Below are 20459 nucleotides of genomic sequence, written 5' to 3' on the forward strand. Positions count from 1 at the left end.
TTTTCTTTCTTCAGTAATATTTAATCTCCTTAAAGAAAAACAACATATGCATTTTACTTTTTTTGTATCTCTTTAGTAATATTTTAGTGTAAAAGGATAACCAGTATTTAAACCTTTTATGATACTTTATAAATTTATTTTATACAATGTTGAAAAATTAATAAGAAAGCTACATATTTTGGCAGCTGCTGCTTTAATTTTCAATGAAATGAAAAAAGCTCTCCAAGAGAAAACCTCAATCTAAAAAGGAGAAACCCTCATTTATAAAGGTTTGCTGCAGATGACTTAACTGAAAATAAATGAATAGTTCCTATGTGTATAATACATATTTATCTATTTTACTTATGCCTTTATTCCAGGAACTTGCAACATCTGAGGTACAATTTGTTACATTACTTTTGTTTTTTGCAGCACAGGCAGGTGAAGTGACTTCCTCAGGGTCACACAGTGGTGTCAGTACCAGGATTTGAACTGACAAGCTCCGGGTTTGCTGAAATATTACTGAAGAAAGAAAAAAAACGAAAACGGGCAAATGGGGCTATGCATACAAATGTCCATCCATCCATTATCCAACCCGCTATACCCTAAATACAAGAGCCAATCCCTGCCAACACAGGGCACAAGGCAGGAAACAAACCCCAGGCAAGGTGCCAGCCCACCGCAGGGCGCACACACCCACACACACCCACACACCAGGGACAATTTAGAATCGCCAATGCACCTAACCTGCATGTCTTTGGACTGTGGGACGAAACCGGAGTACCCGGAGGAAACCCAGACAGACACGGGGAGAACATTCAAACTCCACGCAGGGAAGCGAAGCCGGGTCTCCTAACTGGCACCTTTCACTGCGCCACCATGCCGCCCGCATACAAACTTAAAAGGTTTAAATAAAAAAGTATCTATCTATCTATCTAAAACAGAAATATATACCTTTATTTTTACTTCCTTAACTTGTGGAGGGTGTATCCTGTAGCAAAGCCCTAAGTTTTTTCATGAAAGCCCCTTTCAGTCAATAAGCCTTAAAAACAAGTGTAAAGCTAAACTTGCAGCACCGCTATTCAATTACACTTGCCTAACGCCTCTCCTAAGGGGAGATACTGTGGGATCTGGGCATCAGTCAAAGCACTAATCACAGGCCCGATTAGAAAGCGGGAAGCTGTGATTTGTCGTCTCCCTCCCATGTAACAATCACAGCCCGTGTTACAACACACTATGTATGTATGTATGTATGTATATATGTATATGTGTGTGTTTATGTATGTGTGTATATGTATGTGTATATATATGTTGATATGTGTATATATATATGTATATATATGTGGATGTGTATATCTATAATAATAAAAGGCAAAGCCCTCACTGACTGACTCACTCACTGACTGACTGACTGACTGACTCATCACTAATTCTCCAACTTCCCGTGTAGGTGGAAGGCTGAAATTTGGCAGGCTCATTCCTTACAGCTTACTCACAAAAGTTAGGCAGTTTTCATTTCAAAATTATACGCATAATGGTCATAACTGGAACCTATTTTTTGTCCATATACTGTAATGGTAGGCAGCAAGATGGCCGTAGGAGACTGAGTTGCGTGTCGCGTCATCTCGCCTCCCACGTAATCACGTGAACTGACTGTGAACTCAGTACGTAGAAAAGAAGGAGGAGCCCCAAAGAGCGCAGAAGAAAACATTCATTACACAATTGACAAGGCAGCGAAACAATAAGAAGCGAGTGAGTGACGCATACAAGCATCTTCATAAGACACGAGGTATAAAAAAGCACGGTGTAAACCGTAAGTCTAAATTAACTTTATAGAAACGCTCACGCTGTCGTTTGCAATACCATATTCGCGAGATACAAGTTTAATGAGAAGACACGAGGTATAAAAAAAGCACGGTGTAAACCGTAACCTTAACTTTATAGAAACGCTCCCGCTGCCGTTTGCAATGCCATATTCGCGAGATACAAGTTTAATGAGAAGACATGAGGTATAAACGACAGTTTGCATCACTTTGTAACAGAGTTAAAATTGCTGTAGCGAGAAACTTTTAACTGCCGGGTCTTAGCTAACATTAAATAAACCCGTGGACATCGCAACATCACACAAGAGACTGGCTCACGTGAAGTGACTGAACGCAGCAGGAGTGATCACTTGCATTAAGCAAACCTGTTCAAAAAACACATTACACAATTGATAAGGTAGGAAAAGAATATGAAACAAGGCACGGTATAAACCGTAACTTTAAGTTTATAGAAACACTGCCGTTTGCAATACCATATTCGCCCCTGCGAAGCGCGGTGATTTTGCTATATATATTAAACTATTTCAACCATTGTATGATCTGCTTCTCGCAACTGAAAGAGGGCACCGTGGCAGAAGTTAGCCGACTTGCTCACCAACCACAAGCGTTACCTGGTAGGTAACCACCCATACAATCAGATTGTGAATCAGACTACGAATGCCTGCAATGTAATTACCCCCGATCTACATGCTGTCAAATGAACGAACCTCACGCCGTGGCACAACGTTAGGGGCTTCGCCTCTACGTCCGAGGATCGATTCCCGTAAGGGAGTGCAGTGACTGTGTACTCCTGATGAGCCCACAATTACGGCGAAACACGTGTCGCATACTATGCATCTTCAAAGCACGGTGTAAACAGTAAGTTTAAATTGAGTTTATAGAAACGCTCCTGCTGCCGTTTGCAATACCATATTAGATGACTTTGTAACAGAGTTAAAATTGCTGGAGCGATAAATTTTTAACTGCCGGGTCATGTCGCGTGTTCTTGGGTAGGTACACCAAAAAATGTATACATTTATGCATGTAATGGGCAAACAAAAAATGTACTATACCCGAAAGCACTACAGTACTACTCAATGTATCTTTACTTCTTAAATGTTAATGTTTTACTGTTTAATAATTTATACGATTCTTATATGTTATTCAGATTCTTTTATCAAAATACCAGTAACAGCGCACTCCACGATAACGTGGAGTGAATACACTTGACATGACCATTCATAGTATTTATCCTCTTTCTCTGTACGTTTACCATTCGTTTGCTCAGAGGTTGATGCGCTTGCTGCTTAATGAGCAGCTCTTGACCCTAGCGTCCCGCTGCTTCTCTTCTTTCGTCGGCATCTTTTCCCGTTAAAACTGATTTCTTTTAAAACTTAGTATGTTTTTCTTTAATTTTTCAGTTAAGCTGGCACTTAAGTCTTCAATCTGCCTCAAGAATGATTAGCGAAGGTGGTAGACAATGAAAACGTCAGCCGTACGCATCCGCCACGCATGCACTGGTGCGCGCAGCTGTGAGTTGATTCTACAATAAAATAAAATAAAGATAAAAAGAGTAATAACTTGCACCACCGCTATTCAATTACACTTGCCTAACGCCTCTCCTAAGGGGAAATACTGTGGGATCTGGGCATCCGTCAAAGCAGCAATCACAAGCCCGATTACAAAGCGGGAAGCTGTGATTTGTCGTCTCCCCCCCATGTAACAATCACAGCCCGTGTTGCAACGCACTATGTATGTATATGTATATATGTGTATGTGTGTGTATATGTATGTGTGTATATATATATATATATATATATATGTGTTCATATGTGTGGGAAAGCGAATAGTAGACGTGACGTAGTATCTGTGTACCAAATTTCAAGTCAATAGGTGAAACGGTTTGCGAGCTACAGCTCATTTAAAATCCTGGACAGACAAACTAATAGCCACGGTACTGTTTTATAGAAGAACATTTTAATGTTTAATAATTTTTATTTATATGCAATGTGCTTCTTATATATTACTTCATATTCTCAAATAGTAATGATGTTAATGTTGTTTATATTGATTTCTATGTTATTGTAAGTGCTCTTTATTTGTGGAAAAATAAATTTGGCAATTTAACTTATTTTATACATACATTTTATTTTTTTCTCTTGCACTCAGTGAGCGAATCCACTGGCTAATCAGCTATATATATATATATATATATATATATATGTATGTGTATATATATATGTGTGTATATATATATATAGATAGATAGATAGATAGATAGATGTGTATGTATGTAGATATACAAATATGTATATATATATGTATATATGTTTATATATATGTAGATATACAAATATGTATATGTATATATATGTATATATGTGTATATATATGTAGATATACAAATATGTATATGTATATATATGTATATGTGTCTGCATGTGTGTGTATATATATATATATATATATGTATATATATGTATGTGTATATATATATGTTGATATATGTATATATATGTGGATGTGTATATGTATATATTTATGTATATACACTATGTTTATGTATATATATGTTTACATAACCTCTTTAACACAGTACTTCTCCGCTGCGAAGCGCGGGTATTTTGCTAGTGTATATATATATATGTATATAAATGTATATGTAGATATGTGTATATGTAGATATGTATATATATGTATATATGTATATGTATATATATATGTTTACATAACCTCTTTAACACACTACTTCTCCGCTGCGAAGCACGGGTATTTTGCTAGTATATATATATATATATATATATATATATATATATATATATATATATATATGTGCATATGTATGGTCTGAAGTGTGGCTGTTTGGGACTGGCTTGTATCAGAAGCTTTTAAGTACTATGACATCCTATTGGCTCTAGAGGTTGGATAGAACATCTATAAATTTGCTTACTCCCTCACTCTCACTCTCTTACCAAACTGATGAATGGACAACACAATGAAGAGCACAGCTCGGCAGCCATATCGAGACAGGCATGTGGCCTGTTCTGAAGAAAACTGACTACCAATGATGCCTTAACTAGAGACATTTTAAGTAACTACAAGTCTGTGTGCCGCCTGAAACTACACATCACCATTTTATCAGGTTGTATGGTTGCCAATATTCAAATGTACATTGCAGATTGTTAATATTTATGAATATTATCAATAACTAGCAAAATACCCGCGCTTCGCAGCGGAGAAGTAGTGTGTTAAAGAGGTTATGTAAACATATATATACATATACATATATATACATATATATACATATCTACATATACATATATCTACATATATATACATATCTACATATACATATATCTACATATACATATATCTACATATACATTTATATACATATATACATATATATATATATATATATATATACATATACACATCCACATATATATACATATATATATATACACATATCAACATATATATATACACATACATATACACACATACATAAACACACACATATACATATATACATATACACATACATACATAGTGCGTTGTAACACGGGCTGTGATTGTTACATGGGAGGGAGACGACAAATCACAGCTTCCCGCTTTCTAATCGGGCCTGTGATTAGTGCTTTGACTGATGCCCAGATCCCACAGTATGTCCCCTTAGGAGAGGCGTTAGGCAAGTGTAATTAAATAGCGGTGCTGCAAGTTTAGCTTTACACCTGCTTTTAAGGCTTATTGACTGAAAGGGGCTGTCATGAAAAAACTTAGGGCTTTGCTACAGGATACACCCTCCACAAGTTAAGGAAGTAAAAATAAAGGTATATATTTCTGTTTTATTTAAACCTTTTAAGTTTGTATGCGGGCGGCATGGTGGCGCAGTGAAAGGTGCCAGTTAGGAGACCTGGGTTTGCTTCCCTGCGTGGAGTTTGAATGTTCTCCCCGTGTCTGTCTGGGTTTCCTCCGGGCACTCCGGTTTCCTCCCACAGTCCAAAGACATGCAGGTTAGGTGCATTGGTGATTCTAAATTGTCCCTGGTGTGTGGGTGTGTGTGGGTGTGTGCGCCCTGCGGTGGGCTGGCACCTTGCCCGGGGTTTGTTTCCTGCCTTGTGCCCTGTGTTGGCAGGGATTGGCTCTTGTATTTAGTATATAGTGGGTTAGATAATGGATGGATGGACATCTGTATGCATAGCCCCATTTGCCCGTTTTCATTTTTTTTCTTTCTTCAGTAATATTTCAGCAAACCCGGAGCTTGTCAGTTCAAATCCTGGTACTGACACCACTGTGTGACCCTGAGGAAGTCACTTCACCTGCCTGTGCTGCAAAAAACAAAAGTAATGTAACAAATTGTACCACAGATGTTGTAAGTTGGTGGAATAAAGGCATAAGTAAAATAGATAAATATGTATTATACACATAGGAACTATTCATTTATTTTCAGTTAAGTCATCTGCAGCAAACCTTTATAAATGAGGGTTTCTCCTTTTTAGATAGTGCAAACTGTTTCTTCTTCATTGACGTTTTCTCTTGGAGAGCTTTTTTCATTTCATTGAAAATTAAAGCAGCAGCTGCCAAAATATGTAGCTTTCTTATTAATTTTTCAACATTGTGTAAAATAACTTTGTAAAGTAACATAAAAGGTTTAAATACTGGTTATCCTTTTACACTAAAATATTACTAAAGAGATACAAAAAAAGTAAAATGCATATGTTGTTTTTCTTTAAGGAGATTAAATATTACTGAAGAAAGAAAAAAAAAACTAAAACAGCCAAATGGGGCTATGCATACGAACTTAAAAGGTTTAAATAAAACAGAAATACAGTCATCCCTCACCTATTGCGGGGGTGACGTTCCAGAGCCCCCCGCGATAAGTGAAAATCCGTGAAGTACCGACCTATATTTATTTTATTATTTATAAATATTTTAAGGCTTTATAAACCCTTCCCACACTCTTATAAACCTTTCTGTGTCTCTTTTTAACCTTTCCCACACTCTTATAAACACTTCCTATGCTCTTAAACACTTTCTACACTCTTAACACCGCAGAGCAACACAACACGCAGCGATCAGACGTTGATGTGTCTGCCACTCGCTTTGTGAAGAGGGGGGCAGGTGAACGCACATTAAGCAGAGGTGGACTTTGTGCTACTTCTGCCAAAATGCCTGCTTGTCGCTTTGCACGTTCTGAAGGAGGAGGAGGAGTGTGTGTGTGGGTGTGTGAGGGCTGAACGCACGTTCGCTCAAACCCCCCTCTCCGAGGCGCAGGATGGTCCTGCCACTTCGCATTGTGAAGGGGGGGGGGTGAAGCGGGCTTGCTGAATGCACGCTAAGGAGAAGTGGACTTTGTGCTGCTTGTCGCTCTGCGTGTCAATAAGCCTGTACAGCAGCTGTTTTCCTGTCTCACTGCCTTGTCTTGAATGAACTTAAAATGTTTTATAATTGAGAGATGTTACTCATATCCTTAGTCCGACATCCACATATCATATGTGTTAACAAAGTGTGTTTTATAAGTTTACATGTGTTTAAAGTGTGTGGGATGGGTATTTTAAGGCTTAAACTATAAAAATGTTTATTGTTTGCAGTTGAGATGTTCTTTCCTGGTTTATACTTGTTTTCTCGTTAATATTTGTTTCGCTGGTATTAGTGTTCTGATTAGAGGTTATTGGTCCTTTGATGTCTCGACGGTTTCTTCTTAGAACAGCTCCTATTATGCAATTCCGTCACATACTGGTCTATTGTTTCGCCGCTTTTCTGGAAACGTAAAAAACTTGTGACGCTCAAACGTCACATTGCGCTTTGGGTTGCAATACGCTTTGAATTTTTCAACTATTTTGTTCAATTTCATATTGTCTCCATCTTCTTCAAACTGAAAATTGTTATACACCTCTAGCGCCTCTTCGCCAATTACATGTAGAAGCATAGACGCTTTCATTTTTTCACTTTTCCTATCTGCTTCAGTCGCAGCAAGATACAACTTGAATCTCTGTTTAAATCTTTTCCAATTTTCAGCTACATTTCCCTTTAACTGGAGATTTGGTGGGGGCTGTAATCCTTCCATATTTTTTTTTCTCTTTTGCTAGAACGTCTTAGCGCTTTCTGACCACGTTTTCGGGTTACTCACAGACACGAGACTCGTTCAAAAGCTGAACCTCTTCTTCACATTCCTCTTCCAATCCGCCACTCCTGACACCATGTAGTGATCTTGTTAGGTTCGTAGTTTAATCAATACACAGGATTGAAAGATATAATAACTTTTTAATAGACAGACTTTAGAGACATTTACTGTACATGTTACTATTCGTTCTTTAGTTCACGCCCATTCTCCTACTTGCATCGGCATTCACAGGCATTACTAATCATTCTGTAAGTATCCCTTAATAGACCTTACTAATCAACTATCATTACAAAATCCAACGTGGTTTGTGCCCTTCAGAATGAAAACAGTTTGCATTTACTTTCTTAATAAAAGGCGAGCTTTTAAGCTTGAGAAATCACCCCGTAAATGCACACGTTTAAAAGACACTCAAAAATTAAAGTCATTTACCTTCGTTCCCGCGTTTGACTCGTGCTGTAAATCTCTTCCTTGTTTTTAGTTCACGTGATTACGTAGGAGGCGTGATGACGCGATACATGACTTCGCCTCCTCCATTAGAGTATATGGACAAAAAACAGGTTCCAGTTATGACCATTACGCGTAGAATTTCGAAATGAAATCTGCCTAACTTTTGTAAATAAGCTGTAAGGAATGAGCCTGCCAAATTTCAGCCTTCTACCTACACGGGAAGTTGGAGAATTAGTGATGAGTGAGTCAGTCAGTCAGTGAGTCAGTGAGGGCTTTGCCTTTTATTAATTCGTATAGATCTCACATCACAACAATCGTCATCAGACTATTGAAGAGATTTCTGAACTGACTTGTGTGTCTTTGGAGTTCTCGCCACCCTCCCTACTTGCCTGATCTTTATTCCGTGCGACTTTTTCTTGTTCCCGCCTATGAATAAAGAACTCAAAGGAAAGGGTTTTTGTACCATGGAGGAAGTCAGAGAAAAATAAAACGCTGCAGGCCTTGGCCAAGATTCCTCTTTGGCGATTCCAAAAATGTTTCTACCAGTGGGAATACCATTGGGACGAGTGCATTCATTCACATGGAGAGACAGAGAGGACTTTGAAGGAGACTAAAGTTTCAGTAAGTAAAATTGTTAAAAAAAAATTTTTTTCAATTCCATTTATTTTTGAGTACCCCTTTGTATATTAACTTAAATTAACTGCCATATATACTCACGTAAAAGTCAGGTCTTGAAACCCGAAAAATTGATCACAAAATCGGGCCCTGACTCCACCGCTTATCCGTGTGAGTCGTGTCGCGGGGGCAGTAATCTAAGCAGGGAAGCCCAGACCTCCCACTCCCCGGCTACCCCCTCCAGCTCCTCTAGGAGGACCCCGAGGCGTTCCCAGACCAGCTGAGAGATAGAATCCCTCCAGCGTGTCCTGGGTCTGCCCCGTGGCCTTCTCCCAGTGGGACATGCCCGGAACACCCCCCTAAGGAGGCGTCCAGGGGGCATCCTGACCAGATGCCCGAACCACCTCAACTGACTCCTCTCAATGCGGAAGAGCAGTGACTCTACTCCGAGTCTCTCCCGGATAACTGAACTCCTCACCCTGTCTCTAAGGGAAAGTCCAGCCACCCTGTGGAGAAAACTCATTTCAGCTTCTTGTATCCGCGATCTTGCTCTTTCGGTCACTACCCAAAGCTCACGGCCATAGGTGAGGGTAGGAACGTAGATCGACTGGTAAATCGACCGTCTTGCCTTTTGTCCCAGCTCTCTCTTCACCACGACGGACCGTTGCAGAGCCCGCATTACTGCGGATGCCGCACCAATCCGTCTGTCGACCTCCCGCTCCATTCTTCCCTCACTCGTGAACAAGACCCCGAGATACTTGAACTCCTCCACTTGACCCCCCTAACCCTAACCGTAACCCTAATGTGTTCCCAACCTGGAGAGAGCTTTCCACCCTTTTCCGGCAGAGAACCATGGCCTCGGATTTAGAGGTGCTGACTCTCATCCCCGCCGCTTCGCACTCGGCTGTGAACCGCTCCAGAGAGAGCTGGAGGTCACTGTCCGATAAAGCCAACAGAACCACGTCATCCGCAGATAGCAGAGACGAGATTCTGAGGTCACCAAACAAGACCCCCTCCACTCCTTGGCTACGCCTAGAAATTCTGTCTGTAAAACTTATGAACAGAATTGGTGACAAATGGCAGCCCTGGCGCCCCGTTTAAAAATGTGACCCTTAAATTTTTGGTTTTTTACATCTTCTTGCCTCCTCCAATCTCACACCAGTTTCTCAGACACATGGAATTTTGTTGCAGCAGCGCAGTTACCAATTTCTTTTGCCACTTCAACGACCTTTAATTTAAAACCAACTTCATATTTTCTATTAATTGAACGCTCTATCGTTGATAAGGGATGCTCTTACGATAAAAGTATCTGAGGGTGTGAGATACAAAAAACACAAAACAGTGCAAACGTTGCTTCAGAATGGTCCGGGTATTACCGTGTGGTCACGTAGGATAGATAGATAGATAGATAGATAGATAGATAGATAGATAGATAGATAGATAGATAGATAGATACTTTATTAATCTCAAGGGGAAATTCACAAACATTTAGGCAACATACATAGAAAAATAAAGGCCGTGTGCTCTGTGGTTACTCTCTCAGGTGGACGTTAGCATATCGTAATCTCTTGGATCAATAACATAAGGTTTTCTGCCTTCGACTTATACGACCGACATTATAAAATAAAATCAAGCCCTGACTTATCCACGGGAGAACGTAAATGCAAGTAGATACGGTAAACACAATAAATGTGCCCAGAACAGAAGTAAAGTAAAATGAGTGCAACAAAATAATACCAATACAACTGAAGTGTGTAGCTGCTCATCTTCCTAGGAGTCTAGATGTTCAATATTCCTACATAACCAGGTGGATTTTTGTCTTAGTAAGCTGATTGCTCTCTTATCTCGTGCGGTCTCTGGATGGAATGATGGAGTAAGAAACGGCCTCTGAGTTTCTCTATTAGCCCGAATTTATTCTTGTCTTAAGATTTCTTGATGCACGTCTTGGGCCAATGGAACGCTGCAGTATAAGGCTGACTCCCCGCTCATGTTCAGGCTTCTCTTTGACCAGTTCTGTTTAGACTTGACATAGGTCCTACAGATTTCCACACACTCGGATTTCCACTGTAGCCCTTGACGTAAGCCAAACTTGCATTTTATCCTTCCATTTTTTAACATGCATATGAAGGTACGTATTGTTATTGGCTAAGCAGAACAAGATCTTTACATTTCTTTGGATAGAACATTTTTTTTTCTTAACACCTATTAATCAGACATCAGAACTGGCCGATGTGAAGAGTGGTGACCAGCAGGGGTCAATGTTAGGGCCGCTGCTATTTTTAATATACTGTATATAAATGATTTAGATAGGAATATAAGTAGCAAGCTGGTTAAGTGTGCAGATGATACCAAGATAGGTGGATTAGCAGATAATTTAGAATCCGTTATATCATCACAGAAGGACTTGAACAGCAGACTGGCTTGGGCAGATTTGTGGCAGATGAAATTTAATGTCAGTAAATGTAAAGAATTACACGTAGGAAGTAAAAATGTGAGGTTTGAATACACAATGGGTGGTTGGAAAATCGAGAGTCCACCTTATGAGAAGGAGTTAGGAGTCATAGTGGACTCTATGCTATCGACTTCCAGTGTTCAGAGGACATTAAGAAGGCTAACAGAATGTCAGGTTATATAGCGCCTTGATGTGTGGAGTACAAGTCACAGGAGGTTCTGCTCAAGCTTTATAACACACTGGTGAGGCCTCATCTGAAGTCCTGTGTGCAGTTTTGGTCTCCAGGATACAAAAAGGACATAACAGCACTAGAGAAAGTCCAGAGAAGAGCAACTCGGCTGATTCAAGGGCTACAGGAGATGAGTTATGAGGAAAGATTAAAAGAGCTGAGCCTTTACAGTTTAAGCAAAAGAAGATTAAGAGGAGACCTGAGTGAGGTGTTTAACATAATGAAGTGAATTAGTGAGACTCGGCCACTAGAGCTGAACAAAGAACATATGAAGTGTCCCTAAATAAACTCACCTTAATTAAATAGCAGCAAGTAAGGAAATTCACTTATTCGAGATGAGTATAATTCTCACTTGTCATCTCCTTCAGTATCATGGAGGTGGCCAGGGATATCGAGTCTAAATGGACCGTGTTCAGTTTAAGCAAAAGAAGATTAAGTGTTTAAAATTATGAAGTGAATTAGTCCAGTGGAACGAGACGGTGACTTTAAAATGAGTTCAATGAGAATATGGGGACACAGTTGGAAACTTGTTAAGGGTAAACTAGGCACAAATATTAGGAAATTATTCTTGACACAAAGAATCACAGACACATGGAATAAATGACCAAGTAGTGGGGTGGACAGGAGGACTTTAGGGACTTTCAGAACTCAACTTGATGTAATTTCAGAGGAGTTTAGTAGACAGGACTGATGAGCTTTATGACACACTGGTGAGGCCTCATCTGGAGTACTGGGTATGGTTTCGGTCTCCAAAAAGGACATAACAGCACTAGAGAAGGTCCAGAGAAGAGCGACTTGGCTGATTCAAGGCTACAGGGGTTGAGTTATGAGGAAAGATTAAAAGAGCTGAGCCTTTACAGTTTAAACACAATGAGATTAAGAGGAGACCTGAGTGAGGTGTTTAACATAATGAAGTGAATTAGTGCAGTGGATCAAGACGGTGATCTTTAAAATGAGTTCATCGAGAACATGGGGACACAGTTGTAAACTTGTTAAGTGTAAATTTCGCACAAACGTTAGGAAGTTTTTCTTTACACAAAGAACGATAGACACTTGGAATAAGCAACCAAGTAGTGTGGTAGACAGTAAGATGTTGGGGACTTTCTAAACTCGACTTGATGTTTTTTTGGAAGAAATAAGTGGATAGGACTGGTGAGCTTTGTTGGGCTGAATGGTCAGTTCTCGTCTAGAGTGTTCTAATGTTCTAATCATCTATTACTAGGGTTTGTGGGTCAAAAGGCTACTTAACAGCCGTTCATACTAACAAATACACATCATACATTCATACTAGGGGTGGCATGGTGGTGGAGTGGTAGCGCTGCTGCCTCGCAGTAAGGAGATTCTTCCCGGGTCCTCCCTGCGTGGTGTTTGCATGTTCTCCCCGTGTCTGCGTGGGTTTCCTCCCACAGTCCAAAGACATGCAGGTTAGGTGGATTGGCGATTCTAAATTGACCCTAGTGTGTGTGCTTGGTGTGTGGGTGTGTTTGTGTGTGTCCTGCAGTGGGTTGGGACCCTGCCCGGGATTGGTTCCCTGCCTTGTGCCCCGTGTTGGCTGGGATTGGCTCCAGCAGACCCCCGTGACCCTGTGTTTGGATTCAGCGGGTTGGAAAATGGATGGATGAATGGATAGGTAAATTCAAAAGAGGTAAAATAGTACAAAGGAGCAGTAAATGAGAAATTTGTCCCGTACTATCATGGCTGACACTAGCTCACTTACTCAAGATGAACCATAAATGGACACTCTTTCCTTAACTCCTATTCCTGTCTCCCACCTACCAGTTGAGCTTTTGCGTCTTACTGCACCCCTTAGTCCAAACATGTTGACAATGTGTCTACAAGGAGATTGTAAGCCCCATCCAAGAACAACTTCAAGGTAAATTTTCTGGACCACTTTGGGAAGTTCCAGGTCCTTTTAGGACTGCAGGAACACCAGGTGGCCTCATGTCAGCTTGGGGAGTTCTTAGTTTATCACTTAAAGTGCCCACTGTCCTTCTCTTATTCTAATATTCCTAGAACAGTTTCTTTTAGGGATCTTTACATTATTTTGAGACTCAACTTCTGACCAATCAGACAGCTTTCTGCATTGTGTCCAGTCCTAGAAAACTGTACAGATTGTATCCTATCTAGAATCATCTGATATGTGCTGTGATTTGGTCTCACCCAGGTTTTCCTTTACAATATGAACTGCTCAGAAAAATTAAAAGACCACTTTTTAATCCGAGTACAGCATCAAATCAATAACACTTGTGGGCTACTGATCTGGTCAGTGAAGTAGCAGAGGGGCTTGTTCATCAGTTTCAGGTGCTTTGGTGCACTAGAGGGGCAACAATGAGACGACTCCCAAAACAGGAATGAATGGTTTCACAGGTGGAGGGAGGCTGCTGACATTTTTCCCATTTCTCATTTTGCATTTGGCTACGGTCATTGTCACCACTGGTAGCATGAGGCCATACCTGGACCCTACAGAGGTGGCACAGGTACTCTAGCTTCTCCAGGTTGGCACATCAATACGTGGCATTGCCAGAAGGTTTGCTGTGTCTCCCAGCACAGTCTCAAGGGCATGGAGGAGATTCCAGGAGACAGACAGGCAGTTCCTCTAGGAGAGCTGGACAGGGCCCCTCATAGAAGGTCTTTAACCCATCAGCAGGACCAACCGGTATCTGCTCCTTTGGCCAAGGAGGAACAAGATGATCACTGCCAGAGCCTACAAAATGATCTCCAGTAGGCAGGCCAGTGGTGTGAATGTCTCTGACCAAACAATCAGAAACAGACTTCATGAGGGTGGCCTGAGGGCCTGATGTCCTCTAGTGGGCACCGTGGAGCCCGATTGGCATTTGCCATAGAATACCAGAATTGGCAGGTCCACCGTTGGCGCCCTGTGCTTTTCACAGATGATTACAGGTTCACACTGAGCACATGTGACAGACATGAATGGGTCTGGAGAAGCTGTGGAGAACGTTATGCTGCCTGTAACATCGTTCAGCATGGCCGGTTTGGTGGTGGGTCAGTGATGGTATATCTGGGGCGGCATATCTATGGAGGGACACACAGACCTCTACAGGCTAGACAACAGCACTGCAGAACTGCTATTAGGTATCAGGATGAAATCCTTGGACCCACTGTCAGACCCTATGCTGGTGCAGTGGCTCCTGGTGTACGACAATGCCCAACCTCATGTGGCGAGAGGATGAACTATTAACTGCCCCACACTCACTCGCCTGACCTCAATCCAATAGAACACCTCTGGGTCGGACATTATGTTTGGGTCCATCTGACACCTCAGCCTATCCAGGAGCTCAGTGATGCCCTGGTCCAGATCTGGGAGGAGATCCCCCAGGACAACATCCGTCATCTCATTAGGATGCTGTCAGGCATTGGGGCATACAAACTACTGAGTACGATTTGGAGTTGCTGCAATGACATTTTGGCCAAATGGACTCGCCTGCCTGCCTGCCTGCCACATCATTGTTTCCCTTTGATTTTCGGGGTGTCCCTCTGTCGCTTGATCATTTTCCTTGCCATCCTTTCGTTCCTCACACATCACCATATCAGTCCATAGCAGTAGAGAGAGCCAGCATTAGAGATCTGATGGGTTTTCAAAGTGGTCCTTGAATTTTTTTTGGGCAGTTTATAAACAAAATGCAGTGCATGGACGGTCGTTACTTTTAGCATTCATTCTGGGTATAGTTTGAAATCAGTTAACAAAATAAATAAAAATCTATATAATAAGTATTTTCTTTATATGAGCACTTTCTCTTTTCCATATCATATCGTATTAAGATGTTGCTCAACTTCAGCCCTTCTTTTCAACATGTATGAGTCATTTCTATAAGTTATTGCAAAAACAACATCATATGTCTTATTTAATAATGCATCACGCCACAGATGGATAGAAGAAGTTTTTCTGTTGATTTTGTAATTCTTATATTTAGAAAGATATTTTTTGTGGAAAGCACTTTTCAAGAATTATAGCCAAAGAAACTGGAATATGATTGTAATGGTGTTGTCCCTGTGCAGTGCAGTGGGATAGTTTGGGCATCCGACAGAACTTGTCTGAAGTTACTACCCTGGCAGGACTTTACAACAATAACATTTATTTATAGAGCACATTTTCATACAAAATATGTATCTTAAAGTGCTTTACAGGATGAAAAAAGAGAAAAAAATAAAATTAGGCAATACTAATTAACATAGAAGGGCCTTAAAATGTGCCTTAAAATTAAAATGGACTGATTAGTGCCAGGGGTGGCACAGTGGCGCAGTGGTACCGCTGCTGCTTAGCAGTAAGGAGACCTGTGGTTCACTTCTTGGGTCCTCCCAGCGTGGAGTTTGCATGTTCTCCCCGTGTCTGCGTGGGTTTCCTTCCACAGTCCAAAGACATGCAGGTTAGGTGCATTGGCGATCTGAAATTGTCCCGTGTGTGTGTGCTTGGTGTGTGGGTGTGCCCTGCGGTGGGCTGGCACCCTGCCCGGAGTTCCTGCCTTGTGCCCTAAATTGGATGGGATTGGCTCCAGCAGACCCCTGTGACCCTGTAGTTAGGATATTGCAGGGTGGATAATGGATTGATGGATAATTAACATAGAATAAAAGTAAAGTGCGATGGTCAGGGAGGACAGAAAAAAAACCAAAAAATCTGGGGGTCTGAGACCATGAGACCACCCAGCCCCCTCTAGGCATTCTACCTCACATAAATGATCTCAAGCAGTCCTCATGGTGTTCAGGCTTCACATGGAAGAACTTGATGATGATGATGATGACGGTCATGTGGACCTCTGGCCTTCAATCCATCAATGGAGGGACATCACGGTGCTTTGATTAGGTGGTGGGGGGGGGGGGGGGAAGATCGACAACACAGAAAACCGGAAAAAGAACAGCAGAGAAAATAGGGGTGAGTACGGATATCGGAGCCACTACGAATGAGAATGATATTTCAATGCATATCCAGAATATCAGGGTTACACTAAGATGAAGTTATGAGAAAGCCATGTTAAGGAGTTTTGTATTTTCTCGGTAGCCTCATGTGGATTTTTTCTAAGGAATCTTGTCCCAATCCAAAAACATATCCTTTTCAACAGTTTTATGAAGGCCCTATGTGTGTGGGTATGTGTGTGTGTGAGTCAACCCTGTGATGAACTGACTTCTCAACCACATTTGCTCCCTACTTTGTGTTTGAGTGGCCATTCGTTCTCCAAGTAAACCATCTTCCTACCACTTTCTGAAGCTGTACTAATTGGAAGCTACATTTATGAAATGTGGGATTGTTTGGGTGAATGCATGGGTATGCCCTGTGATACACCAGAATCTGGAGTAGTCTAAGGTTCCCTATGAGAATGTAAAGGAAAAACTGGGTTCAGAAAATTTAACAATACAGAGATTCCTCTCCACCAGGGTCAAGTGTAGGACTGCAAAGTGCAAAGCTTTCAGGTGTAATCCCAAATAAGTTAATGTTATTACACTTGCTATTGTTACCTCATCTTGTGTCAACATTTTGCCCATTCTGACCCTAGAAACTCCTCAGTGAGATCTCAGCTACAACAACAACAACATTTATTTCTGTAGCACATTTTCATATAAATAATGTCGCTCAAAGTGCTTTACATGATGAAGAAAGAGAAAAAAGACAAAATAAATAATTAAAATAAGAGAACACTAATTAACATAGAATAAAAGTAAGGTCCGATGGTCAGGCAGGACAGAAAAAACAAAAAAAAACTCCAGACGGCTGGAGAAAAAATAAAATCTGCAGGGGGTCCGAGGCCACGAGACCACCCAGCCCCCTCTAGGCATTCTATCTCACATACAGTTAGGTCCATAAATATTTGGACAGAGACAACTTTTCTCATTTTGGTTCTGTACATTACCACAATGAATTTGAAATGAAACAACTCCGATGCAGTTGAAGTGCAGACTTTCAGCTTTAATTTAGTGGGGTGAACAAAACGACTGCATAAAAATGTGAGGTAATTAAAGCATTTTTTGAACACAATCCCTTCATTTCAGGGGCTCAAAAGTAATTGGACAATTGACTCAAAGGCTATTTCATGGGCAGGTGTGGTCAAGTCCGTCGTTATGTCATTATCAATTAAGCAGATAAAAGGCCTGGAGTTGATTTGAGGTGTGGTGCTTGCATGTGGAAGATTTTGCTGTGAACAGACAACATGCGGTCAAAGGAGCTCTCCTTGCAGGTGAAAGAAGCCATCCTTAAGCTGCGAAAACAGAAAAAACCCATCCGAGAAATTGCTACAATATTACGAGTGGCAAAATCTACAGTTTGGTACATCCTGAGAAAGAAAGCAAGCACTGGTGAACTCGGCAAGGCAAAAAGACCTGGACGTCCACGGAAGACAACAGTGGTGGATGATCGCAGAATCATTTCCATGGTGAAGAGAAACCCCTTCACAACAGCCAACCAAGTGAACAACACTCTCCAGGGGGTAGGCGGGCGTATCGATATCCAAGTCTACCATAAAGAGAAGACTGCATGAAAGTAAATACAGAGGGTGCACTGCAAGGTGCAAGCCACTCATAAGCCTCAAGAATAGAAAGGCTAGATTGGACTTTGCTAAAGAACATCTAAAAAAGCCAGAACAGTTCTGGAAAAACATTCTTTGGACAGATGAAACCAAGATCAACCTCTACCAGAATGATGGAAAGAAAAAAGTATGGAGAAGGTGTGGAACAGCTCATTATCCAAAGCATAGCACATCATCTGTAAAACACGGTGGAGGCAGTGTGATGGCTGCCAGTGGCACTGGGACACTCGTGTTTATTGATGATGTGACACAGGACAGAAGCAGCCGAGGTGTTCAGAGACATACTGTCTGCTCAAATCCAGCTAAATACAGCAGTCAAATTGATTCATGATACAGATGGACAATGACCCAAAACATACAGCAAAGCAACCCAGGAGTTTATTAAAGCAAAGAAGTGGAAAATTCTTGAATGGCCAAGTCAGTCACCTGATCTTAACCCAACTGAGCAGGCATTTCACTTGTTGAAGACTAAACTTCAGACAGAAAGGCCCACAAACAAACAGCAACTGAAAGCCGCTGCAGTAAAGGCCTGGCAGAGCATTAAAAAGGAGGAAACCCAACATCTGGTGATGTCCAGGAGTTCAAGACTTCAGGCTGTCATTGCCAGCAAAGGGTTTTCAACCAAGTTATAGAAATGAACATTTGATTTCCAGTTATTTCATTTGTCCAATTACTTTTGAGCCCCTGATATGAAGGGATTGTGTTAACAAAAATGCTTTAGTTGCCTCACATTTTTATACAATCGTTTTGTTCACCCCACTAAATTAAAGCTGAAAGTCTGCACTTCAACTGCATCGGAGTTGTTTCATTTAAAATTCATTGTGGTAATGTACAGAACCAAAATTAGATAAAAGTTGTCTCTGTCCAAATATTTATGAACCTAACTCTATCTATCTATCTATCTATCTATCTATCTATCTATCTATCTATCTATCTATCTATCTATCTATCTATCATATAGTGCCTTATCTATCTATCTATCTATCTATCTATCTATCTATCTATCTATCTATCTATCTATCTATCTATCTATCTATCTATCTATCATATAGTGCCTTATCTATCTATCTATCTATCTATCTATCTATCTATCTATCTATCTATCTATCTATCTATCTATCTATCTATCTATCTATCTATCTATCTATCTACATATGCTTGAGATGACTGGCTAAGAGTGGAGGTAATGCCAGGGTGAGTATGCAAGATGCCACCAGACCTCCTGTCCACTATGTGACAGCACAGAAGCAAACTGGCCTTTCTTGCCCAGTCATTGCTGTCATAGTAAATGACAGTATGGTCTCCTTTTACAGTGAGTTACTCGGAATGAAAGGTTTAGACTTTTTCTGTTCTTAGTTTTCATATTAAAATTGAAAGGAAATCAGAAAAGTCATAGATTCAGCATCCATTTTCCTTGAATACTAGCTGAATGGTCTAAAAATATAACTAACAGCCTGCCTTAATGCCAGGAGTGTGCCCGTATTGCACATGGGATATTAAGGTGCACCCTGAGGCTACGATATCAAAGTTGCACTGATTATCCGTTTCTACTCGGCCTTCATACTAATTCCCTGCATCTCAGGCAGAGGCTGCTTTCTTTTTAAATCTGATTATTCCACTAACATGCCTAAATAGGAGCTGTGTTAATGTTGGTTCTCTTTTAATATTCTAACTTAACTCAAGTCTGAATGGAAACATAACTTGTTTGTTTTTCTTTATTAAATCAGAATTAATCATTACAAGCTTGTGGAATACAAATGCATGTTTGCGTTAGGAGGAGCTCGAGGCCATATTGGCATTGGTTAGATTTCATTTAACTTGGCACCTAATAATGATGTAGTAAAGGGAGAACTGCAGTTCCCATAACAGACATGGTGCCTTTTGCATCACCTTTCAGAATTGTGGAGATGACAGTGGACTTTTGGAGATGTCTCACAATATTATCCCCATGTCTCCATACTTAATATTGCTGTGACAGTTGTGGAAACCCTCATGTTTCTAGGAACCATAATCTGAATGGGAGACCAATGTAGGATCCATCATAAAAAGACACAACAGTGAATGTACGTCCAGCGACAGCTGAGGAAGTTCAACCCTCAAATGGAGCTGCTGATTCAGTTCTACACGACAGTCATTGAGTCAGCTCATCCATAACAGTTGTGGTGGGTGACCGGGTCCCATGCTCGGCCGGGACGCCCCTTCAACTTATGTTCTGGGGGAGCAGCCATGGGCTCCTCAGTACCTCCCCCGGGACACTTGTGATGGTGCCTCAGTT

The 20459-nt window shown here is 40.9% G+C and overlaps 1 protein-coding gene across 2 annotated transcripts in view; it reads left to right on the forward strand.

The window, feature by feature from the left end:
- The window catches only part of LOC114643040 (uncharacterized), a 304597-nt gene that overhangs the window by 229299 nt on the left and 54839 nt on the right, over positions 1-20459 (forward strand). The window lies entirely within an intron of this gene.

Source organism: Erpetoichthys calabaricus, chromosome 5 (genome assembly GCF_900747795.2).
Source record: "Erpetoichthys calabaricus chromosome 5, fErpCal1.3, whole genome shotgun sequence".
Classification (NCBI taxonomy): Eukaryota; Metazoa; Chordata; class Cladistia; order Polypteriformes; family Polypteridae; genus Erpetoichthys; species Erpetoichthys calabaricus.